The sequence below is a fragment of the Mauremys mutica genome, unplaced genomic scaffold, assembly GCF_020497125.1.
Source record: "Mauremys mutica isolate MM-2020 ecotype Southern unplaced genomic scaffold, ASM2049712v1 Super-Scaffold_100099, whole genome shotgun sequence".
In the NCBI taxonomy this organism is placed as follows: Eukaryota; Metazoa; Chordata; order Testudines; family Geoemydidae; genus Mauremys; species Mauremys mutica.
In genome coordinates, this window is record NW_025423266.1 from 1,250,349 (window position 1) to 1,275,703 (window position 25,355).

The 25,355-nt window shown below is 52.8% G+C and overlaps 8 non-coding genes across 8 annotated transcripts; 3 read left to right on the forward strand and 5 right to left on the reverse strand.

The window, feature by feature from the left end:
* TRNAG-UCC lies at positions 1 to 72 on the reverse strand. The gene has a single exon. It is a non-coding gene; the product is annotated as a tRNA-Gly (tRNA).
* Positions 73 to 3,306: 3,234 nt separating this feature from the next.
* TRNAS-GCU lies at positions 3,307 to 3,388 on the forward strand. Its single transcript has one exon. It is a non-coding gene; the product is annotated as a tRNA-Ser (tRNA).
* Positions 3,389 to 5,167: 1,779 nt separating this feature from the next.
* Positions 5,168 to 5,241, forward strand: TRNAT-UGU. Its single transcript has one exon. It is a non-coding gene; the product is annotated as a tRNA-Thr (tRNA).
* Positions 5,242 to 16,438: 11,197 nt separating this feature from the next.
* On the forward strand, positions 16,439 to 16,510 carry TRNAG-UCC. Its single transcript has one exon. It is a non-coding gene; the product is annotated as a tRNA-Gly (tRNA).
* A 3,290-nt stretch (positions 16,511 to 19,800) lies between these two features.
* On the reverse strand, positions 19,801 to 19,873 carry TRNAK-UUU. Its single transcript has one exon. It is a non-coding gene; the product is annotated as a tRNA-Lys (tRNA).
* Positions 19,874 to 21,114: 1,241 nt separating this feature from the next.
* TRNAA-UGC lies at positions 21,115 to 21,187 on the reverse strand. The gene has a single exon. It is a non-coding gene; the product is annotated as a tRNA-Ala (tRNA).
* A 2,095-nt stretch (positions 21,188 to 23,282) lies between these two features.
* On the reverse strand, positions 23,283 to 23,354 carry TRNAE-UUC. The gene has a single exon. It is a non-coding gene; the product is annotated as a tRNA-Glu (tRNA).
* Positions 23,355 to 24,974: 1,620 nt separating this feature from the next.
* Positions 24,975 to 25,048, reverse strand: TRNAT-UGU. Its single transcript has one exon. It is a non-coding gene; the product is annotated as a tRNA-Thr (tRNA).
* Positions 25,049 to 25,355: the final 307 nt, after the last annotated feature.

Here is a 25,355-nt window from a genome sequence, read left to right on the forward strand (position 1 = left end):
TGCATTGGCTGGGAATCAAACCCAGGTCAACTGCTTGGAAGGCAGCTATGCTCACCCCTATACCACCAATGCATCTGGCAAAAGTGTCACTTATGCTTGCCCAATGAGGCTAGAGCAGCATTGAGGCACTTTTCTGCCTGTTAAAATGTACTGGATTCTCATCACTAAAAAAACACCTCCATCTTCACTTGGGTTTGAACCATTAGCCTTTCAATTAGCCACCAAAGTTGTTAATCACAGGGTATGTCTACACTACGGGATTATTCCGATTTTACAGAAACTGTTTTTTGGAAATAGATTGTATAAAGTCAAGTGCACACGGCCACACTAAGCACATTAATAAAGTGGTGTGCGTCCATGTACGAGGCTAGCGTCGATTTCCAGAGCGTTGCATTGTGGGTAGCTATCCCATAGCTATCCCATAGTTCCCGCAGTCTCCCCCACCCATTGGAATTCCGGGTTGAGATCCCAATGCCTGATGGGGCAAAAACAGTGTCATGGGTGATTCTGGGTAAATGTCGTCACTCAATCCTCCCTCCGTGAAAGAAATGGCAGACAATCATTTCGCGCCCTTTTCCCTGGATTGACCGGGCAGACGCCATAGCACGGCAACCATGGAGCCCGTTCAGCCTTTTTTCACTGTCACCGTATGTCTACTGGATGGTGCTGACAGACGCGGTACTGCAGCGCTACACAGCAGCATCCCCTTGACTTTTGCAAGTTAGCAAAGATAGTTACCAGCCATACAGTCCCGTCTGCTGCTTTGCAAGTTGACAATGACAGTGACCAGTCATAATGTACTGTCTGCTGCTGTCATGGGTGCTCCTGGCCAGCCTCGGTGAGGTCGGCCAGGGACGCATGGACAAAAATGGGAATGACTTCCCCGGTCATTCCCTTCTTTACGTTTTGTCTAAAGGGAGAGTCAGTCCTGTCTAGACTATCAGGCAAGCCTACTAAAGAACCAGAGAGGCAAACAGCCGCTCCGGGTCAGAGCCCCAGACATCCCGCAGAAATGATGGGCTGTATGCCATTCTAGGGGGTGCCCCTGCAACAACCACACCCATTGCTTCCCTCCTCCCCCACTCCTCCTGGGCTACCGTGGCAGTTATCCCCCCATTTGTGTGATGAAGTAATAAAGAATGCAGGAATTTGAAACAACACTGACTTTATTGCCTCTGCAAGTAGAGCTCAAAGGCAGCAGGGGAGGGCAGCCTCCAGCTGCTATGATATTCCAGGCAGGACTGAATCTCCATTAGACAAAGCTTAAAGAAGAGAATGACCTGGGAGTCATTCACATTTTTGCCGAGGTGCCCCTGGGCGACCTCACCAAGGCCAGCCAGGAGCACTCACGGGACGACGATGACGCATACCAGTCCTACTGTACCGTCTGCCGTCTGGAAGGGAAGGGAAGGGAAGGGAAGGGGATGCTGCTGTGTAGCGCTGCAGCACAACATGTGCCAGCAGCATCCAGTAGACATACGGTGACATTGAACAAAGGCGAGAAATGATTTTTTTCCCTTTGCTTTCACGGGGGGGGGGGGGACAATGACATATACCCTGAACCACCCGTGACAATGTTTTTGACCCTTCAGGCTTTGGGAACTCAGCCAAGAATTCAACTGGTTTTCGGAGAGTGCGGGAACTGTGGGATAGCTACAGACGTCAGTCGCCCCTCCCTCCGTGAGCGTCCATTTCATTCTTTGGCTTTCTGGTACGCTTGTCTCAGCTCCTTAAGTTTCAGCACTGTGTCGAGTCCCTGTTGTGGCCTCTGTCCATCATAGCCTTGGGTATTTTTTTCAAATGTTTTGGCATTTTGTCTTTTGGAACGGAGTTCTGATAGAACAGATTCATCTCCCCATACAGAGATCAGCTTCAGTATCTCCCCTACAGTCCATGCTGCAGCTCTTTTTTGATTCTGGGACTGCATGGTCACCTGTGCTGGTCGGCGCTCCACGCTGGGCAAACAAGAAATGAAATTCAAAAGTTCGCGGGGCTTTTCCTGTCTACCGGGCCAGTGCATCCGAGTTCAGATTGCTGTCCAGAGCGGTCACAATGATGCACTGTGGAATAGCACCCGGAGGCCAATACCGTCAAATTGCGGCCACACTAACCCTAATCTGACATGGCAATAACGATTTCAGCGCTACTCCCCTCGTCGGGGAGGAGTACAGATACCGGTATTAAGAGCCCATTATATTGATATAAAGGGCTTCGTTGTGTGGACGGGTGCAGGGTTAATGCGATTTAACGCTGCTAAATTCGATATAAACTCGTAGTGTTGACCAGGCCAGAGAGAGCAGCAGGTTTCCACTATTGTTTCCCTCTTGTTTTCTTGACTAGGTTCTCCTCTGCACCAACTTGCTCTTTTGCTTTGTGAGCCTGGCTAGCTCAGTTGGCAGAAAATCAGACTTTTAATCTGAGGGTCCAGGCTTCAAGTCCCTGGTCAGGTGATAAACTACTCACAAAGATCTTACACTGTCTTTCTGGAGTCCTCTTGGATGTTACTTTTTCTCTGCAGGATTTTCCCTTTCCTCAGAAGGGCCTTTTTGTGTGTGGGTTTGAAGGAGCAACTTCCTGACAGCTGCTGTGTCCTTGCAGCCTGGAGGAATAAAGGCATGACTCCTAGGGGGACACAGAGGAACATTCATGGGGGCACCTCAGGGCCTGAGCCATCCCCCATGGAGGGAGCAGCACTCAGCCCCACTCTGCCCCAGCTCTTCCCAAACCCCACCCTCAGCCTGGGCCTCTGGCTCCCAGCTCGGCCTCGACCCCCTTACCCCTGTCTGCACCTCTCTCCCCAGCAAGCAACAGCCCCACTCCCAGCCTCGGTTCTTGACCGCGGCTTCCGAGGGGTCACAGCCATGGCTAAGAGGGCACAGTGTGAAATGTTTGGGGACCACTGGTTTAGGGTGATGTTCTCAATCACTTCTATGAAGTCCAATAAAAGCTATTCCTCACCCACCCACCCACCCCTCCATCAGGACGGACTAGGTATGTTCTGCTGCCCTTCACTCATGCAGGAAGGATAATAACATATCATTCCACTCAATCCTAAAGTGATTTGTAACCCACCACCAGCCAAAATGGGTCATTTTGGGAAAGTGGCCCCATCATGCTGCATACCTAGGCAGAGTAGGTGTGTCTGTGCAAACACGGTCTGTTCCTGAAGTCTTTCCCCCAGCTCCTCACTAGATGTGAGGGGGGAGCTCATTCAGCCCCTGCTTCTGCTTAGTATTTAAAAACTCCTTATTGTCCCTAGCTCTGCTGGCCTTAGATTTCTCCTTCTGTCCCTTTTCTAATAGCTCAGATGAGGTGGCCGAGTGGTTAAGGTGATGGATTGCTAATCCATTGTGCTCTGCACGCATGGGTTTGAATCCCATCCTCATCGGATGCATTTAGTTTTCACCCCTCCTTTGTAGACAACCATCTCCCCCTTTGGTACAATGACAGATCAAACAATGTTGCTTCTTGCAAACAAAAACTGTCTCAGAAACTCAGAACTCCCTTGCTTTAAATAAAATGTCTAAATCCCAGATTTCTTAAAAAAAGAAATTCTCTAGTCCTGTATTTCTTAGTTTTTATCTCAAAAGGGAACAGCCTCATCTTCTCCCCCAAACACTCTGGGACCTGCCCAAATTATTAAAATACCCTCAACTCGAGCAAGGCCAGAGCAGTGAACCAGAGCTAGTGTCTAGGCCAAGCTGTTCTGAAGGAGGCAACTCAAACATTTTCTCCCTGCTTCCCTTGGAAAAGTCTGACTGAGAAAACAAAATTCCCCAAACTGAAAATTTTCTGCTGAAAAACCAATACTAGTCTGTTTGGGGACTTTGGTTTGCAAGTATTATTGTTATTATTCTCTTCTGATTTCTGAATCAGTTCAGTTCAGTCTTTGTCCTCCAGGTGTGTTTCCAGCTGCTGAGTTGTGGGGGAGAGAGGCCAAGTCATGATGTCTCTTCCCCTCTTTCATAGTTTCTTCCAACTTGCTAGGAAGCTCCTTTGTTACCATGTGAGTCAAGCAGTGTCCATTGTCTCTGTGCTATCTCGGAGAAGTCTGCATTGTACACGTTTCCTGGGCTAGTCCTTGGGAGTGTGGATCCCTTCAATGGGCCAGCAGCGAGTCTGGCTCCTCCTTGTCACACCTGAAAGGCTGGTGGGGGGCATTTCTCAACCTCATAACATATCTCAGTAACACACACAGAGCAAAATGGCATAACTTCCCAACCAATGCGAGCACACACAATCCAACCCGATGTTAATGTTCAACAGATCAAGACTTTTGAAATGATACGTCACAAGGCAGACTTTGAACAAACCATGTCATCATTATATGAGAGTGGTGAATATGGGGCTTCCAGGTGCTGCTCTGAGCACAGCGTGCCACACCTGGGCTTACATTGCAATGGAGACGTACCCTTAGAGTCCATCTCTCCTGGGATAAAGATGGCCCACACCTGAATCTCTGCCAATCCCCACTGGGCCCTGAGAAGTGTTGTTCGTGTTTGTATTCTATAAAGCAGAGAAGCAGATGAAGTTTTGCTCCCAAGTTGTGTGTGTGATTGTTTGGACAGGTCTACACTACAAAATTAGGTTGGTGTAATTACATTACTTAGGCTGGCAATGCAGTTCTATCAAGCTAATCCCGGTATAGATAGTGGCTCAGCTGTCAGAACTTTCTGGAGCTATGAAAGGGGAGGGGCCCAGCCTCTGTAGCAGAAATGCAGGGCAGGCGAGTTCACGGCAGTCATGGTGGGATACTGGTGGAGGCCAGTTATGGTGATATAATGACCAGCAGCATTTACACTGACATTTTTCACTTTAAGTTTGCTGCAAAAAGCACTAGGCCTCTCGTCGAGGTGGTTTTATTTTGTCACCAAAACAGGGCAATTTTGTTGCCAGATGTGGTATTGTAGTGTGTGCACCAGCCAAAAAGTGCTGACCGAGGGAGCGTTGTGTGTTTTTCACACATCTGAGCAATATAATGATGCTGAAGTAACCTTGTAGTGCAGACCTGGCCAAAGATTCACACACACACACACACACAGCTTGCAAGGAAAACCTCACCTGCTCTTTTGCTTTGCAGAATCCAAACACAAGCAAAGCTTCTCAGGCCCCAGTGGGGATGGCAGGGAGTCAGGTGTGGGCAGACAGGGTGTTGTTGCCACAGGTAGGCACCATGGCTTAGCTGGTTAAAGCACCTATCTTGTAAACAGGAGATCCTGGGTTCAATTCCCAGTAGTGCCTTGTTGACTAACTCTTGAGCAACCTGGTATTGGTTTCTGTGAGAGGACAAAACACAGAGCTCTTTGGTCCAGCCCAGTATAGTTGTTTAAAATATACTCACAGGCCCTGATAACAGACTTACTGAAAGTTTGGGAGTTAAGAGCTGATAGGTCAGTGTTCCAGCCTGTCACAGATGATCCTGCTTCCTCTGGGACAGGGGCAGATCTGGGCTCTCAAACTGAATGGCTTGTTGTGGCTGCCAGAACCTGTGGGCAGCTCATTTAGTTTGCACCGCGAGTTGAGTCCTCCTTTGTGCGCCGTGTGTGAGAATGAAAATCCTAAACCGCCCTTTGAAATAACGAATGCAGCAGGACGTGTTATTGTCCCTGCCCCAACGCAGACAGACCAATGGAGAAATGCCATTGAGTCCAGAGTAATACTCCACTGCCATTTTACCTTGTTTGCTTGCTAAACTCCCTCCCAACCTTGAGGGCTCCCAGAACCCGGTATTGAGCCTGAGCCGAGATGTCTACGCTGCAAATTTACCACCCCACAGCCCTAGCCTGGGAGCCTGCACTGGCATGGGACAGCCGTGGGTGTTTCATTGCAGTGTGGACATAGCCTAGCATTATGTCTACACTGCCATTAACACACCCAAGTCACTATTCTCAAACCCTGGGTCAGTTGATTCAGGCTTGTGGGGCTTGTGCTGCAGGGTTATAAAATAACAGCGTAGACACTTGGGCTTGAGCCCAGCCTCCGAGACCCCACGAGGGGTGAGGGTCTCCGAGCCTGGGCTCCAGTCTGAGCTCAGATGTCTACGCTGTAGTTTTTAGCTCCACAACCTGAGCCCCAGGAACCCAAATCAGACCATCCAGGCCAGCGGGATTTTGTCACCATATAGATGCCCTCTCAGGGTATGTCTATGCTGCAATGTAAGCCCAGGGTTAGTAGAAGTCATGTCAGCAGCCCCAACACATAAACATAAACCACGAGGGAAAGACCCACCCCCCAGATAAGCTGGGCAGTGTCCTTCTCCCTACGGTTCGTAAGTCCAGCAACCAAAAGTCCTTTAACATGAGCCATCCCCTCTCTGCACCCCACTCACAGCTGTTGTCCTTAGTCAGTGCAAGCCCCGAGGTGCCTCTGTAGAGTTCACCTGCCATCCTGGGTGGAAAAGGGGGAAAATAAGAAGGCACCGTACTCACTATGTTGTCTAGGGACTCACTCATCTCTCCACAGCCCCCCTGTCCTAACGTTGGTCTAACACCTACATTTTAGTATTGGGACCCAGACCCTGACCCACTTGGCTTTGGAACCCCTGTCCCCTGCCTAGCGCTATTGAATTGAGGGTGAGTCCCTCAATCAGGGTCTGCCAAGCACAGTTGTGCTGCCCTTGATTCACACAACAAGGATAACAACCCTTTATTTCTCCTGCCCCTGTAACATGGAGACTGGGAATCCAACACCAGCCACAAGTGATCATTTCGGCAAGCAACCCAACCTATTTCCAACATACTGTAAAATCCACATGCAGACTCATACACGAAACCTTGCAAGAAAATCTTCCTGAGGGGGCCTGAAGCACCTGCTGCTGGAGGGAAGGAGGGAGCCGTGGGTTGGGATTGAGGGGCACCGGGAATAGGAGGGGGCCTGTGGGTTGGGATTGAGGGGCACTGGGAATAGGAGGGGGCTGTGAGTTGGGACAGAGGAGAAGGGTGAAGAGGAGCAGGCTCTGGTTGGGACTGAGGAGCAGTGAGCATAGGAGGGACTGAGGGTTGGGATTGAGGGGCACTGGGAAAAGAGGGGACCTGGGTTTAGGCTGAAGAGCATCCTCATTTGGGGATCCAGCAGGACAGGGGAAGGCAGCAGGTGATTCTAATTCCTTAGGGATATTCTGTGTGTTTGTATGTGTGTGTGTGTGCAGGGAAGGAACATGCTCTATGCCCAGAGGCCTTTATTCCTCCAGGCTGCAAGGACAGAGGGGCTGTCAGGAAGTTGCCCCTTCAAACCCAACACAAAAAGACCCTTCTGAGGAAAGGGAAAATCCTACATAGAAAAAGTAACATCAAAGAGGACTCCAGCAAGACAGTTTAAGATCTTGGGGAGTAGTTTATCACCTGACTTGGGATTTGAACCCTGGAACCTCAGATTAAAAGTCTGACACTCTGCCAATTGAGCTAGCCAGGCTCACAAAGCAGAAAAGCAAGTTGGTGCAGAGGAGAAACTAGTCAAGAAAGCAAGAGCGGGAAACAACAGGGGAAACCTGCTGCCCTCTATGGCCTGGTGAGGGGGCTGTGCCGATCGGGTTTCCACAGTAAGTTTGGCATCAGTATGGGGATCCCGGGGAAGCTTGGGGTCCCCAGGTTACCTAAGGAGGGGTGAACCAGCCCAGGTCGGAAACGGAGCAGGTCAAAGCTCCCATGTCGATCAGTACTGGGATTGCGCCTGTGAATAGCCCCTGCAGCGTAGCCTGGGCAAGACAGTGAGACATGGTCTCTGTTTATACACCCCCCCCCCACACAGAGACTGTATGGGGGGATGGGAGCTCCCATTGTGGGGATCCTGAACTGGTGGGAGGGAGGCACCATGTACCAGGGATCCCGAAACGCGGAACAGGGACACCCACACACCAGGTGTCTTGCAGCAAGAGCTGCGGTCTTGATTTACAAACTGCAAGTGATGGGGAATTTACCACCTCCCTTGTGGAGCTTGTGCCACTAGATAATTAGCCTCACGGTTAAAACATGGTCATTTCCAGTTGGGATTTTCTGACATCGACTGCGAGCCAAGGGGTCTTGTTCAACCTTTGTCTGGTGAATTAAAGAACCCTTCAAATCACATATTCCCCCCTCTGGGCATTTGTAAAACGTATTTAAACCAGTGATTAAATCGCCTCTTAACCTCCAGTCAGTGAAATCAATTGAGCGTCTTCAGTCTCTCGCTGGAGACATTTTCCTTGTTATTAAAGGCAAAAATTCTGATCTTTCCAGTGGGAGCTGCTGCTTCAATGTTCAGTTTGGGGAGGGATTTGGCTGCACTCAGAGATCTGCCCGCGGGTTACAATCTGCGAGCTGAAGGGTCGAACGCAAACAGCGTTTAGATGGGACCGTTAGTGCCGCCCCCGTGTGGCCAAAGACTAGAACTGACCAGCAGAGTTTACAGCTGGAGCCTGGAACGCTCCTGAACAAACTGGGCACGAAGCCTCTCGCGTGGGACCCTCGCTGTACAGCAGGAGGCGGAGGGAAGCTGATTGTCAGGGCTCAGGGCTGCACTCTGCCAGGCTGAGTCAGTGTCTGTGCTAAGCTCTGCATCAATCAGGTGATTCTGGGAAGTTCGGGGTTCCCGGGCTCCCAAAGGAGGGTGAAGTAGGTCACCCCTGGAGCAGGTTAAAGCTGCAGGCTGACAGTGGGGTTGCTGCCCCTGTGAATAGCTGCTTTAGCACTGCCTGGATAGGGCAGGGAGAGCCAGTTATACCCCCCCCCCAGCCTGTATTGGGGGATGGGAGCACTCACACCCTGGGGACCCACCCACCAGAGATCTCCTGGGGGGAGAGTGGCACCCACCCACCCAGGATCTTGTAGGGGGGGACAAGGGTATCCACACTCCGGGATACTCTGCAGAGGGACGGACAACCACACATCCAGGATTCTGTATGGGGGGCAGAGGTACCCGGACACCTGGGCTTCTGGATGGGGGATGGGAGGCTCTGAAATATCCGGGATCTTACCTGGGAGGACAGCAGCGCCTGCAGCTCGACATGAGACGGGGGCGGGGGAAGCAGGAGCATTTCCCAGTTCCAGGCTGTCCCCGTCTGGCCAAGGCACAGAGCTCACAAGCAGAGTTTAAAGCTCCAGCTGCCAGGCCACAAAACAAGCCGGGCCCCGTGGCTGGTGCCTGTGATCCCAGCTCCTGGGGAGGCTGAGGCTGGCAGATCACTTGAGCTCCGGAGTTCTGGGCTACAGGGGGCTGTGCTGATCGGGTGTCCGCACTAAGTTTGGCATCAATATGGTGACCCCGGGGAAGCTTGGGGTCCCCAGGTTGCCTAAAGAGGGGTGAACCGGCCCAGGTCGGAAATGGAGAAGGTCAAAACTCCCGTGCTATTCAGTAGTGGGATCACGCTTGTGAATAGCCCCTGCAGCGTAGCCTGGGCAAGATACTGAGACACAGTCTCTTTTTATGCAGACATCCCCCACAGAGCCTGGAGGGGGGATGGGAGCACCCACACTCTGGGGATTCTGAATTGGGGGGAGGGACACACCCAAGCAACACGGATCTTGAAAAGGGGAACAGAGACACCCACAGATCCCAGATGGGGGCAGGCAGGGGAAACCACACACTGGAGCTAGTTCATGGGGTGGGGGACAGAGACACCCACCAGAGATCCTGGATGGGAACACCCACATGATGGGGATCTTGAACTGGGAGGAGGGAAGCACCATGTACCAGAGGTTCTGAAGGGGGAACAGGGACACCCACACACCAGGTGTCTTGCAGCAAGAGCTGCGGTCTTCATTTACACAGAGCAGTGATGGGGAATTAACCACATCCCTTGCAGAGCTTGTTCCACTGGATGATTAGCCTCACGGTTAAAAAATGATCATTTCCAGTTGGCATTTTGTGACATTGACTGCAAACCAATGGGGTCGTGTTCAACCTTTGTCTGGTGAATTAAAGAACCCTTTCAAATCAGATATTCCCCCCTTTGGGAATTTTTAAAACTGTGTATTTAAAAACAGTGATTAAATCCCCACTTAACCTCCAGTCAATGAAATCAATTGAGCTTCTTCAATCTCTCGCTGTGGACAGAAGAGGGCAATGCACATTTTCCTTGTTTTTAAAGGCAAAAATCCTGATCTTTCCAAGGGGATCTTCTGCTTCAACGGTCAGTTTAGGGAAGGATTTGGCTTCCTGGGTTATAATCTGCCCGCTCGGTTATAATCTGCGGTCTGAAGGGTCAAATTTAGATGAGGCCATTAGTGCTGCCCCCGTGTGGCCGGAGAGGGGAGCTCACAAGCAGAGTTGAAAGCTGGAGCTTGGAGGGCCCTGGCTGGACACGCGGGGCACAAAGGCTCTCGCGTGGGATCCTCGCTGTGCAGTCGGAGGCTGAGGCGATCTGACGGAATTCAGGGCAGCTCCCTGCCATGCTGAGCCGGTGTCTGTGCTAAGGTTGGAGTCAATCAGGTGATTCTGGGAAGTACAGGGTCCCCGGGCTCCCAAAGGAGGGTGAAGCAGGTCACCCCTGGAGCAAGTTAAAGCTGCAGGTTGACATTGGGGTTGCTGCCCCTGTGAACAGCTGCTGTAGCACCGCCTGGGCAGGACAGGGAGAGCCAGTTATACCTCCCCCCCAGCCTGCATCGGGGGATGGGAGCGCTCACACCCTGGAGACCCACCCGCCAGAGATCTTGTAGGGGGGACCCTGAGCTGGGGCAGAGGGAGGCTCCCGTGCACCAGGGATGCTGTAAGGGTGAACAGGGGCACCCACCCACCCACCTGAGATCTTCTGGAGGGGGACAGTGGCACCCACACACCCAGGATCTTGTAGGGGGGGACAAGGGCATCCACACTCCGGGATCCTCTGCAGAGGGACGGACACCCACACATCCAGGATTCTGTATGGGGGGCAGAGGTACCCGGCACCTGGGCGGGGGAAGGGGGCGCCGAAACATCCGGGATCTTACATGAGAGGACATAGGAGCCTGCACCCTGACATGAGATGGGGGCGGGGGAAGCAGGAGCATTTCCCAGTTCCAGGCTGTCCCCGTCTGGCCAAGGCACAGAGCTCACAAGCAGAGTTTAAAGCTCGAGCTGCCAAGCCCCAAAACAAGCCGGGCCCTGTGTCTGGTGCCTGTGATCCCAGCGTCTGGGGAGGCTGAGGCTGGCGGATCGCTTGAGCTCAGGAGTTCTAGACTGCAGGAGGCTGTGCCGATCGGGTGTCCACACTAAGTTCTGCGTCAATATGGTGATCCCAGGGAAGCTTGGGGTCCCCATGTTGCCTAAGAAGGGGTGAACCGGCCCAGGTTGGAAACGGAGCAGGTCAAAACTCCCGTGCTGATCAGTAGTGGGATGGTGCCTGTGAATAGCCCTTGCAGCATAGCCTGGGCAAGACAGTGAGACACAGTCTCTTTTTAGATCCCCCCGCAGAGCCTGGGTGGGGGGATGGGAGCACCCACACGCTGGGGATTCTGACTTGGGGGGAGGGACGCCCCCCTGCAACACGAATCTTGAAAAGGGGAACAGAGACACCCACACACCACAGAGCCTGGATGGGGGGAGGGGAACCACACACGGGAGCTAGTTCATGGGGTGGGGGACACACCCATATGCTCCATTGCACCATTCTTAATGAGAAGAACGGGGGCATCCGCACAACACGGATCCTTAACGGGCGGGGGGACACCCACACACTCCACTATTAACCAGCAGGGACAGGGGCACCAGACACCCCCAGTAGCGTGGAGAACACCCACAGCCACCGGATCCCTCATGGGGGGTAAGACAGGGGATTGTAATAGGGCCCAGCGCACCCACGCACCAGGGATTGTTAAGGGCAGGAGGAACAGGGACTCCCACCTCTGTAGCATGGGGGTGGGTCGCCTGCTGGGATCATCTGGGCATATTTCACCTCGTCAGTTCCCTGCCATTGCCTTGGGGGCCCCTTGTTCGCTGCCTCTGGCACTCAGTTTAGCCTCCTTCCTGAGGGCTGAAACGCTTTGATCTATCTAAGGTCTGTGGGATCAATATGTGTCATGGTGTAATTCTGTGTTATTCGGGGGTCAGACTAGCTGAGCTAATGGTCCCTTCTGTCCTTAAACGCCATGAAAACATTTCCCTGGTTTCTCCTTGCGCCTGACAGACACCACGGTGAGGGGCCCAATAGAGGATCCTGGACACAGCGCTCTGGCTCTTACTGTACTTGGGGACGTCAGCGCTTTCCTAGCAAAGCTGCTGCTAAAGCGCTGGATTTGGGAAACTGTTCGGCTCCGATTCAGAGATCTGCCTGCGGGGTGTGATCAGGGCCGGCTCCAGACCCCAGCGCGCCAAGCGCGTGCTTGGGGCGGCGTCCTGCGGGGGGTGGCAGGCGGCCCCGGTGGACCGGTGACCGCCAAAGCGCCCCCCGCGTCACGCCGGCACAAATACTAGAGCAGCCCCTGCCGGCAGTCGCGGGGAGGCCAGAGCCCTTTAAATCCCAGCTGTGGCCGGGAGTCAGAGGGCTCTGCGCTGCCAGCTGCGGCGGGTCTGGGGCAGCAGGAGATGGGTGGGGGGAGCCCAGGGCTGGGGCAGCAGCAGGGTGGAGGGAGGGCACTGGTGGGGAGGAAAGGGGGAAGCCCAGTGCTGTGGCAGTGGGTGTGTGTGGGTGTGGGGAGAGCCCAGGACTGGGGCAGCAGGAAGGTACGGGGGAGTCCAGCGCTGGGAAGGGGGGCAGCCAATTTTTTTTTTGCTTGGGGCTGCAAAAAACCTAGAGCCGGCCCTGGGAGTGAACCTGCCACAAGGAGCAGGAAACGCAACCAGCACCGGGAGGCATTGGCTGAGCTCCAGGCTTCCCCCGTGTGGCCAAAGCTTAGAACTGAGCAGCAGAGTTTAAAGCTGGCGCTGGGAGGGACCTGAACACGTGGGGCACGAAGGCTCCTGCGTGTAACGCTTGTTGGGTGGGCAGCTGAACATAGCTGATTGCCGGAGTTCAGGGCTGTACCCCGGGGTGCTGAGCAGGTGCCTGTGCTCAGGTTGGCCTCGCTATGCTGGTTTCTGGGAAGTTTGGGGTTGCCAGTTCCCCCTAGAGAGAGGTCAGCCCAGGAAGGGAGGGCGGCAAAATTCTGGTACCATTTGCCAGTGGGACTGCCCCTGTGAAGAGCCGCTGCAGCCCCGCCAGGGAGAGCCGGTCTCTCTTTATGCAGCCCCCCCCACACACCATTCCTCAGGACGAGGGTTGTGCTCAAAGATCTGTGCCCCGTGTTTTAACCTCCATGTGAAGCGCACAGTGCAAATAACCCTCAGCGCCTCAGCTCAGTTCCAGGCTCCACTTCCACCCGCTCAGAGCGCAGAGCTCCCAGGCTGAGCCTGAAGTTGGAAGTGGGAGACCCTGTAACCAGCCGGGCCCCGTGGCTGGTGCCTGTGATCCCAGCGCCTGGGGAGGCTGAGGCCGGCGGATCGCTTGAGCTCAGGAGTTCTGCGCTGCAGCGGGCTGTGCCGATCAGGTGTCCGCATTAAGTTTGGCATCAATATGGTGACCCCGGGGAAGCTTGGGGTCCCCAAGTTGCCTAAGGAGGGGTGAACCAGCCCAGGTTGGGAACAGAGCAGGTCAAAACTCCCGTGCTGATGAGTTGTGGGATCACACCTGTGAATAGCCCCTGCAGCATAGCCTGGGCAAGACAGTGAGACACAGTCTCTTTTTATACAGACACCCCCCGCAGAGCCTGGAGGGGGGATGGGAGCACCCACATGCTGGGGATTCTGACTTGGTGGGAGGGACGCACCCAAGCAACACGGATCTTGAAAAGGGGAACAGAGACACCCACAGATCCCAGATGGGGGCAGGCAGGGGAAACCACACACTGGAGCTAGATCATGGGGTGGGGGACAGAGACACCCACCAAAGGTCCTGCATGGGAGCACCCACATGAGGGGGATCTTGAACTGGGAGGAGAGAAGCAGCATGTAGCAGAGGTTCTGAAGGGGGAACAGGGACACCCACACACCAGGTGTCTTGCAGCAAGAGCTGCGGTCTTGATTTATACAGGGCAGTGATGGGGAATTAACCATGTCCCTTGCGGAGCTTGTTCCACTAGATGATTAGCCTTATTGATCAACACTACGAGTTTATATCGAATTTAGCAGCGTTAAATCGCATTAACCCTGCACCCGTCCACACAATGAAGCCCTTTATATCGATATAAAGGGCTCTTAATACCGATATCTGTACTCCTCCCCGACGAGGGGAGTAGCGCTGAAATCGATATTGCCATGTCGGATTAGGGTTAGTGTGGCCGCAATTCGAAGGTATTGGCCTCCAGGCGCCATCCCACAGTGCACCATTGTGACCACTCTGGACAGCAATCTGAACTTGGATGCACTGGCCAGGTTGACAGGAAAAGCCCTGCGAACTTTTGAATTTAATTTCCTGTTTGCCCAGCGTGGAGCACTGATCAGCACAGGTGACCATGCAGTCCCAGAATCAGAAAAGAGCTCCAGCATGGACCGTACGGGAGATACTGAAGCTGATCTCTGTATGGGGAGATGAATCTGTTCTATCAGAACTCCGTTCCAAAAGACAAAATGCCAAAAAATTTGAAAAAATCTCCCAGGCTATGATGGACAGAGGCCACAAGAGGGACTCAACACAGTGCTGAAACTTAAGGAGCTGAAACAAGCGTACCAGAAAGCCAAAGAATGAAATGGACGCTCATGGAGGGAGGGGCGACTGACATCTGTAGCTATCCCACAGTTCCTGCACTCTCCGAAAACCATTTGAATTCTTGGCTGAGTTCCCAAAGCCTGAAGGGTCAAAAACATTGTTGCGGGAGTGTGACGTTATTGATATAAATGGGGACCATATAGAACATGGGTTGCAACCAAGGTCCTGTAGTGGCACCAAATCCTAAGTAAAGGGGGTCATATAAGGTGTCTAAGACCAGGTTCTGGGTTGCTGATTATAATTATGCTGTCTATATGTCTGTATCATTTTTAGTTGAAGTTATGAATGTTGGCTCTAGGCTGTCTGTATTTCAAGTTTGTGCTGTGCTTCTGGGGGAAGCCTCCCAGACAAGCTGGTGTTAGCTCTGCCTAGCCTGTTTGATGGCCCATTAAGGACCATTAAGGACACAATGGACCCATGGAGAGAAGGCAGACACGCCTTGTGACTCAGCAAAGTATGCAGGGACTGGCCCATGTGACTCCAGGCTCCATTTTGCTGTAAATTTCCACAGTGAAGACAAAGAGATTCTTACACCTGGAAAAGCCTATATAAGGCTGATGCTTCATCTCCATCTTGTCTTCAATCCTGCTTCTGACCTCTGGAAGGACTTTGCTACAAACTGAAGCTTTACACAAGGGACTGAACGACCCATCCCAGTGGGGGATGCATTCCAGAGACTCAATTTGAACCTGCAGTTTACTCCAGCACTGCTGCAAGCCTGAACTAAGAACTTTGCCATTACTGTATGTAATTGATTCCATTTAACCAATTCTACCTCTCATTTCCACCTTTTTCCCTTTGTAAATAAACCTTTAGATTTTAGATTCTAAAGGATTGGCAACAGCGTGATTTGTGGGTAAGATCTGATGTGTATATTGACCTGGGTCTGGGGCTTGGTCCTTTGGGATCGAGGGAACCGTTTTCTTTTATTGGGGTGTTGGTTTTCATAACCATTCATCCCCAGGAAGAGTGCACTGGTGGTGATGCTGGGAGACTGGAGTGTCTAAGGAAATTGCTTGTGTGACTTGTGGTTAGCCAGTGGGGTGAGACCAAAGTCCTTTTTGTCTGGCTGGTTTGGTTGGCCTTAGAGGTGGAAAAACCCCAGCCTAGGGCTGTGACTGCCCTGTTTGAGCAATTGGTCCTGATTTGGCACTCTCAGTTGGGTCCCGCCAGAATCGCTCCGTCACAGGGAGGTTCAGGGTATATGTCGTCCCCCCTCTCCCCCCGTGAAAGCAAAGGGGAAAAAATCATTTCTCGCCTTTTTTCAATGTCACTGTATGTCTACTCAATGCTGCTGTCAGACGCGGTGCTGCAGCGCTACACAGCAGCATCCCCTTCCCTTCCCTTCCCGATGGCAGACGGTACAGTAGGACGGGTATCTGTCATCATCGTCCCGTGAGTGCTCCTGGCTGGCCTCGGTGAGGTCGCCTGGGGGCACCTGGGCAAAAATGGGAATGACTCCCAGGTCATTCTCTTCGTTAAGCTTTGTCTAATGAAGATTCAGTCCTGCCTGGAATATTATAGCAGCTGGAGGCTGCCCTCCCCTCCCCCCTTTGAGCTCTACTTGCAGAGGCAATAAAGTCAGTGTTGTTTCAAATTCCTGCATTCTTTATTACTTCATCACACAAATGGGGGGATAACTGCCACGGTAGACCAGGAGGGGTGGGGGAGGAGGGAAGCAATGGGTGGGGTTGTTGCAGGGGCACCCCCTAGAATGGCATGCAGCTCATCATTTCTGCAGGTTGTCTGGGGCCTCAATTCTGGTCTAGCCTCATCGGGCAAGCATAAGTAGTACTTTTGCCAGCTGCATTGGTGGTATAGTGGTGAGCATAACTGCCTTCCAAGCAGTTGATCTGGGTTTGATTCCCAGCCAATACAAGGATGCGATATTTTCTCTACTGGGAATTGGTTTTATTTCAGTCACATTGTATAAGTTTATCAATGAAATGAGAGAATCAATGTCCTGCAGGTCATTGAACACCCAGGGGAGGAAGAAAGGGGCAGGACTGTACAATGAGCTGTTGGAGTTATCCTGGTATTACAATGTTTGGTTTATTATTAAAAAAGAATTCTTTACTTCCCTCTCCCTTTTAGACTCAGAGCCTTTAAGGTCAGAAGGGACCAGTGTGATCATCTAGTCCGACCTGCTGCACCTTGCAGGCCAAAAGACCCCACTCACCCACTCCTGGAATAGACCCGGGAGGGGTGGCAGCTCTGTGCACTGCCCCTACCCCAGGCAGCACATGGAGGCCCTCTGCTCCCCTCCCCCCATGGGTGTGCAGAGATGTGCCAGCAGCACTGAGGTGGCTCCCTGCCCACTCTGCCTCTGTCCCTCCGTGCCGCTTTCAGAAGTGGTTGGCACATCCCAGCATCCCCTGGGGTGGGGGAATGTCTCCATTCACTGCCTCTGCCCCGAGTACCAACTTTGCAGCCCCCATTGGCCAGGAACTGCAGCCAATAGGAGCTCTGGGGGCAGCGCCTGCAGGCAGTGGCACACAGAGACCCCCTGGCATGGCCCACCTAGGACCTGATGCCGCAGGGTTGTGTGTACCAGTCACTTTGGGAGCTGCACTGGCCGGGGTAAGTGCCACCCCTCCTGCACCCCAACCCCCTCCCCCAGCACAGAGCCCGCACCCAAATTTCCTCCCAGAGCTTTGCTTGTCATCCTTTCACCCAGAACCGTATTCTCCTGGGCTGCAAGTAGCCACCCCTGGGAAGCCAAGAGGCAGGCACAGGATTCTGCCTCTCAGCAGCCAACCGCACCTCCCCAGGCTTTGCAGAACGAATGGTGACGCTCTACTAACCCCACTTAGCCACCCTGAGACACTTAGCTTCTGCCCTGCCTTCCTCAGCTCGACTTTCCTCTTTTGCCCCATTCCTGCCTCACTCCCTCCTTTGGCAAGTCACACAAAGGAAGCCAGCAGGAAGAGCCGGCCGCCATAGGCCAACCTCCAAGGGCAGAGGAGACCAAGCCACAAGGCTTCAAAAGGTGACTGGCCAAGGTCCTCTAGCTTTCCCCTGCTGATGCTAAGGCTTTTTCCCAGCTCATTTCACCACCCTCTGTCATGCAGGGGTTGAGTTTATAGCAGGTGTTACTAGCTGGCCCAATTTTGGGTAAGCGTAGGGAGGACTAAAGACCCACCAGAGTTTGCCAGAAAGCAGCACATTTATTATACTGACAGCTAAGCTCAAAAGAAAAAGCGGGTGTGTGTGTGTGTCACAATCACACTTGCATACTCACGCTCTCAGGACAGGCACGGCACTGGAGATGTCAGGATTCTGCAAGGTAAGTGTCCCACAGCGCAGCTATGTATGGTGCGATGAAGGTAAGTCTCCCTGAGGCACAATGAAATACAACGCAGAGAACCACTGGCCAGGCGGTCTGGGCGAAGGGCATTCACTGGAGGTACAAGCTTGTGAGTGCTCTCCTGAGCACAGGGCCCCTTCCCCTTTTAAGAGCCTGCACCTCATGGCCTGTGACTAGAGATGACTTGGCTGCATCTGGTTGGTCACACTCCACCTTGGGCAGTGTCCATGCTCTGGGTGTGTGATCGCTGCCTAATTCGAGTCCCAGACACCTTGTCTACCTGGAAGCTCTTCTGCTCTTCACCCAGAACATTCATCCCAGGAGCATTCCGGGAGGGTGGGGGAGGGGAAAAGCCACTTCACAGGCATTCAGAGAGGGAGAGGAGACAAAAGTGGGAGCAGGGGAAGTATAACAGACCTTTTGAGCACAGAAATCACTGCTGCCCCTACAACAGCAGGGACAGGCCAGGAAGAGCTGGGAAAATTAAGCCACCATATTTCTGTCTGGTTTTGAACCAGGGACCTTTTGCGTGTTAGGCAAATGTGATAACCACTACACTACAGAAACTCTGTCTCAAGCCTCCTCCCCTCCCTTCATAAGAACATAAGAATGGCCATACTGGGTCAGACCAAAGGTCCATCCAGCCCCACATACTATCTGCCAACAGTGGCCAATGCCAGGTGCCCCAGAGGGACTGAACCTAACAGATAATGAGCAAGTGATCTCTCTCCTGCCATCCATCTCCACCCTCTGACAAACAGAGGCTAGGGACACCATTCCTTACCCATCCTGGCTAATAGCCATTCATGGACTTAACCTCCATTCATTTATCTGCAAAAAGAACAAGGAGTACTTGTGGCACCTTAGAAACGAACAAATTTATTTGAGCATAAGCTTTCCTGGGCTAAAACCAACTTCATTGGATGCATGTAGTGGAAAATACAGCAGGAAGATATATATATATATATATATATATATATATATATATCACACAGACAGAGAACATGAAAATACAGCAGGGAGATATATATATATATATATATATATCACACAGACAGAGAACATGAAAAATTGGGTGTTGCCATACACACTATAATGAGAATGATCAGTTGAGGTGAGCTATTATCAGCAGGAGAAAAAACCCTTTTGTAGTGGCTTTCATGGCCTTTGAGAAAGCAAGACAGAGCCTTGGAAGACCCAGCAGGGTTTGTGGCACAGGAATTGTTCTCAGATTCCACTGAGACTTCACCTCAGATTGCAGGATTCAAAGTCCTGAGTGCTGGCCCTTACAGCATGGGACCAGCACAGCACCTGTTGATTACTGTAGACTTCCAGCAGGGAGGACTATGTGGGCAGGGGCGGCTCTAGGCATTTTGCCGCCCCAAGCACGGCAGGCAGGTTGCCTTTGGCGGCTTGCCTGCGGGAGGTCCGCCAAAGTCGCAGGACCAGCGGACCCTTCGCAGGCATGCCGCTGAAGGCAGCCTGCCTGCCGCCCTCGTGGCGACCGGCAGAGCACCCCCCGCGGCTTGCTGTCCCAAGCACGCACTTGGTGTGCTGGGCCCTGGAGCCGCCCCTGTCTGTGGCGACAATTTTTTGTGGCAGGGAGGACTCAGTGGGAACATGCCTCTCTGGCCAGCCCTGCATTTGCTCAAAAAGTCAGCACCCAGCACTTTGCTGCAGGCCCAGAGGCCTTTCTTCCTCCAGACTGTGAGGCCAGTGGACAGGTGAGGCAGTAGCACCTTCAGTCCCAGGCAGTAAAGGGCCCTTCCTAGGAAAGGCCATGTCCTGAAAAGGAAAGACAAAAGTCAAGGAGAGTTCTCCTGAAACTCTCTGGGGAAGTCACAGAGGGAAGCTGTTTCTTTGCCTGACCAGGGACTCAAACCCTGGACCCTCAGATTAAAAGTCTGATGTTCTCCCAACTGAGCTAGCCAGGCTCACATCTAAAAAAAAAAAAAAGCAAATTTCGTGCAGAAGGGAAACTAGTCAAGAAAAATGAGGGCAGGAAACAATACAGAAAACCTGCTACTCTCGCTCTCTTAGCAGTCCTAGCCCCAACCTGCTCCTCCATCTGGAGCCCTGAGGCCATATTCTTTTTTTCATTAAATATCAAATCCAGGAGAAAACACAGTTCTACAAAGCAAAACAAAATCACAAACAGAAATGTCATTGGAAATACAGAAATAAAAAAGGAAAATTCAATTCCCATCACTTTATCATGTCTGGGCCATTCCTGTATCGAGAGCACCCGCTAAGGTCCCTGTGTGCTTACGAGAAACCTGGAGGAACTCATACCACAGCCTGAACATGCAACTCAACTGCTCCCAGGTGCTGCAGTAAAACCCTTTCCCTGCTGTGATGTTGCACTCCATAGGATTTTATAAAAATATGCTAATGAGTGTGAATATAAAGTGACTGGACTATGCTTCATGCAAAAGGTCTCTTGTAAGGTATCATTACAAAGCTTATAATCTACGGTGTGTGTTCATCCTATTTGTATGACTCAATCATTCCTGTATCTGAAACTAGAAATATGAACTATAACTCTGAGGTCCTGTTGTAATGATGCAAAGTGTGGGCCATTAATAGTGGTTTGGACTCTTGATGGCTCCCATTAACCAGGCCAATTGACTGGAGATGGCTCTGTCCTGCACCATCTGTGAGTCAGGCCAGGAAGAATGAAGGCTTGGGGGGGGTCTCACAGGACATGTGACCATGTCACCTGGTACAGGAATCCATCTTAAACCTGGGGCTTTTCCCCTGGAGAGAGACAAAGATTCCTGCCTTGTACCAAAGCTGTACAAGGGGGTGGAACTGAACAAACATGGCTGCAGTCATGAGACATCCCCTAGCTACCACCTGAGCTGGAACAAGGGCTATACCAGGTGAAAAGATTGTGCCCAGACAAGAAATAAGTCTAGTCTTTGCCTCTCAGTCTGTGCAGATGGGACCTTTCCCTCCAGTGCTGGAGGATTTGCCCTTCTTATCTATCCTTGTCCCAAGCAGCACAGCAGGTGGGAATCTTAAATGTACAGAGGTGACTTAGGAACAGAAACCCCCCCAGACCTTCCATGCAATTGGCACTTACCCCTCACTGAGCAGGATTGAAACTCCTGTAGGGAGATTGCTGGGTTACATCCCCTCTGGGCATGAGCAAAGCAGCAGGGTGAAAAGAACCTTGAGATGCTGGGGATTGAACCCAGGACCTCATACATGCAAAGTAGGTGCTCTACCACTGAGCTACATCCCCACACGGGCCATGTGTGCTATAGGTTGCACTCAAAGCCCTCCTGTTTCCAGAGTATCCAGTGGCCTAACAGCAGCATGGGGGACACATTCCCTGATCTGAGGAAGGGCCGCCCAGAGGGGGGGGCAAAGGGGGCAATTTGCCCCAGGCTCCGCAGGGGCCCCCAAGAGAAGAGCGGAGGCTCCCACCTCCGCCCCTCTCCTGGAGCCTCAGCGTCTCCGTCGGGGCCCCTGAGCCCCGCCCCGCTCAGAGACGGTACCGCCCCGGCCCCAGCCTCTTACCGAGCACGTCTCTGGCGGGGCCTGAGCTCCGTCCCGCTCAGAGACGCGTGGTGAGCGGGGCGGGGCTGGGAGCTCCAACGGGGCCTGAGCCCCGCCCCGCTCAGAGCGGCGTGGGGAGGGGGCGGGGCAGCTGCCTCCGCTCGGCGTGGAGCTCACAGCCCCGCCCCCTCACCACGCGGCTCTGAGCGGGACGGAGCTCAGGCCCCGCCGGAGACGTGCTCGGTAAGAGGCTGGGGCCGGGGCTGGGGCCGGGACCGGGGCGGGGGGGAGGAGCGGGACCGTCGGGGCCGGGGGCGGGACCCGCCGGGCCGGGGGGTGGGAGCGGGACCCGCCGCCGCCGCCGAAGCGCAGCCCGGTCTTCGGCGGCGGGGGGCCCCTTCTGTTCCGGGACCCGCCGCCTAAGTGCCCGGAAGGCTCGCGGCAGGGACCCCCCCCCCGCCACCGAATTACCGCCGAAGACCGGGCTGCGCTTCGGCGGCGGTCCCGCTTCGGCGGTAATTCGGCGGCGGGGGGGCTCCCGCCGCAGGTCTTCGGGGCACTTTGGCGGTGGGTCCCGGAACAGAAGGGCCCCCCCGCCGCCGAACACCCCGGGCCCCCGGAATCCTCTGGGCGGCCCTGATCTGAGGGCCAAACCTGCTGTCCTGGAGGTTGCTGGTTCTTAGGGGTCATTTTTCAGCAGGGCCAGATTCAATGTGTGGGGCAGAGAGAGTGGGTGCCCTGGACTCAGGGTGCAAAGAAACACTCAGCCCTCTCCCCTGTATTGGGTGGGGGGTGCTGCCACCCACTGGTGGAAGGTAATGGGAGGGGAGGGGCGCTGTGAGTCACTCAACGCCTGACCCTGGTGGCAGCAGTGCTGTGGGGAGCTCCAGGTGTTTCTAGGATCTGCTATTGCACCTGCCTGTGAAGTCCAGCTTTCCCCAGCACATTCACTGCGGTGCGATTGGGTCACTGTTTCCATGGCTGAACAGCAAAGAATCGCTCCCAGTTTCCCTTCTATCGGCAGCAGAGTTAGCCTGTGTCGGTGGTTAATGAGGTGGATCTAGTTGTAGATTGTTATTCATTCCCCACCTTAACAATTCACACAGTCCCTTTCCCATGCAGATTCCCAGCACCTCGGTGATCCTGGTAGCAGGGGCTGGGTCCTGAGATTTTCAGGATTCTTTCCGCCTCCACCTGCAGTGAACTCAGCTTTTCCCCCATCCCAGACAATCCATGAAATAAGAACAGGGGCATAAAGAAAAGGGGAGGGAACATCTCACGGCCAGGGCTGGATGTGCCCAGGGCCCCCTGCTTGTCCATTGTTTCCATGGATTTTGGCTCCCTGCTTTGCACAAGGGACAGAGAAAGATCTTGCTGTTCCTGTGTCTGTGCAAGGAAAATTGTGCTTCCCTAGGAAAGACAGGAGGGAAATGGCCCCATGGTGGGACAATATCCTCAGGATTAAGACCTAAGGACTCAGGCTGAGAACTGATATAACTCCACTCATCTGGGATTTAACAAATTATCTTCCATGGAGCAGGGCCAGTTCCAGTGTTTTTGCCACCCCAAGTGGAAAAAAAAAATAAAAAAGCTGCAATCAAGAGCAGCTCTACCTCTGCTGCTTTTGGCGGCAAGTTGCTTCCCTCCTAGAGGGACTGAGAGGGCTGAATTGCCGCTGAAGTCTCCCCTTTCCATTGGCCACCCCAGAGACCTGCTTGCTATGCTGGTGCCAGCTCTGCCACAGAGACACTAGGAAGATGGGGGAATTAGGAAAATACCATGCATTTGTTTATATTGCAAGTGAAGAATAACTGAAGTATTTTTGGTTTAAAGTCACTTTTTCCTGACAGGGAATTGAACCCAGGCCTTGGCAGTGAAAACGCCAAATCCTAACCACTAGACCACCAGGGAGCTGATAAAGCTGTTTTTCTTCTCACTTATGCTACACTTTCTTAGGCTACTTTCTATCCAACTTCTGAAGCTGCTCCATTGTCCACTCCCTGAGGGGCAAAGAGCAGAGTGTGCAGGAACCCCTGTACTCAGGGTCACAACCTCAGCCCAACCCAAGGCACTGAAACAAACTCAAATGATGCTTCCTCCAGAAGGATCACAGAGCAACACAAAGAAAATCCATGAGGAACAATCCTCCTCTGCCTTCATTTACCCCATCGCAACCCTCTCAGCAGCTGACTCTTGTGGGAAGGACACTGAGCTGATAGCAGCTCTAGCATAGAGACCAAGGCAGGGGTGTTGCACCCCCTCAGTGTGAGCTGATCACATTCTGACTCGGGAAGAGGAGGGAAAGGCAATGGCCACATGATGGGGCCAGTATGTACCACAACATGGTTCTTTTATGTGGGATGACTCTGAACATTGACTGATCTCCACTCCTTTGGATTTGAAGAGATGTTTAGTTGTGCACTTAGGAACCTATAAGGCTGAAGCAATTTTATGGATGGTGACACTACGATTAAAGGGTTCTACTGGGAGGTAGAACCCTGATTAAAGGATCAGAGGGGTAGCCGTGTTAGTCTGGAACTGTAAAAGCAGCAAAGAATCCTGTGGCACCTTATAGACTAACAGACGTTTTGCAGCATGAGCTTTCGTGGGTGAATACCCACTTCGTCGGATGCACGGAGATAGCTGGGAGTGCTGGTGGCATAGGGTCTGAGTAGAGAGTCCACATATCCAGACAGTCCTTCAGTGAGAGTGCCTGATTGAAGGGTTATTTAATGTTGTAGAAATTGTTAAAAACACTTAGCTTAAAATTGAACTGCCTGTTATTAAAGGCTGGTTTCCCCACATCAGTTCCATAAGCTCTGCAAGAAACACCCTGGGTTCTCTTCTGCCTCGGTGGTAACTGGAGGGAACCGTCCCCTGCTGCCCTTGGCTCCAGGCTGGTTTTTCTGGGGAGGGACGTGGAATTGATTTGTTCGCTGTTGAGAAGGGAACCAGGCCAGTTCTCAGTGAATGTGAACTTCCAGCATCTTCCCAGCCCAGCCCAGGCTGCTGCCCTGTCCCAGCCTCTGTTCCCCTGGGGGCCCTGCGTGTTTGACTCTAGAGCAGGCCGGGAGCAGCAGCTGAGGCAGAGGACAGCCTGGGCCGGGCAGATAAGAAGGAGTTTAGCAAGCAAAAAAGGTAAAATGGCAGTGGAGTATTACCTTGGACTCTATGGCACTTCTCCATTGGTCTGTCTGCTTTGGGGCAGGGACAATAACACGTCCTGCTACATTCGTTATTTCAAAGGGCAGTTTAGGATTTTCATTCTCACGCACGGTGCACAAAGCAGGACTCAACCTTTGCTGTAAACTAAACAAGCTGCTCACAGATTCTAGCAGCCACAATGAGCATTTGGGTGAGAGCTCAGACCTGCCCCTGTCCCAGAAGGAGGGGGTCATCTGTGTGGGGATTGGACCACTGACCTACCCGCTCCTAACTCCCAGTAACCTCTATTAGACCAAAGGCCCATCTAGCTCTGCATCTTGTCTTCTGACAGTAGCCAACAGCAGGTGCCCCAACAGCCAGTCAACAAGGCACCACTGGGAGTTGAACCCAGGATCTCCTGTTTACAAAACAGATGCTTTAGCCAGCTAAGCCATGGTGCCTGTGGGTAGCTTTAACACCGTGTCTGCCCACACCTGACTCCCTGCCATCCCCACCAGGGCCTGACAAGCTTTGCTTGTGTTTGGATTCTGCAAAGCAGAGGAGCAGGTGACGTTTTCCTTGCAAGTTGTGTGTGAGTGAATCTTTGGCCAGGTCTGCACTACAAAGTTGTTTCAGCAGAATTATATTGCTCAGGTGTGTGAAAAACATACTATGCTCCCTCGGTTGGTAGCTTGTGGGTGGTGTACACACTGCAATGCCACGTCTGGTGACAACACTGACCTGTTTTGGTGACAAAATAAAACGACT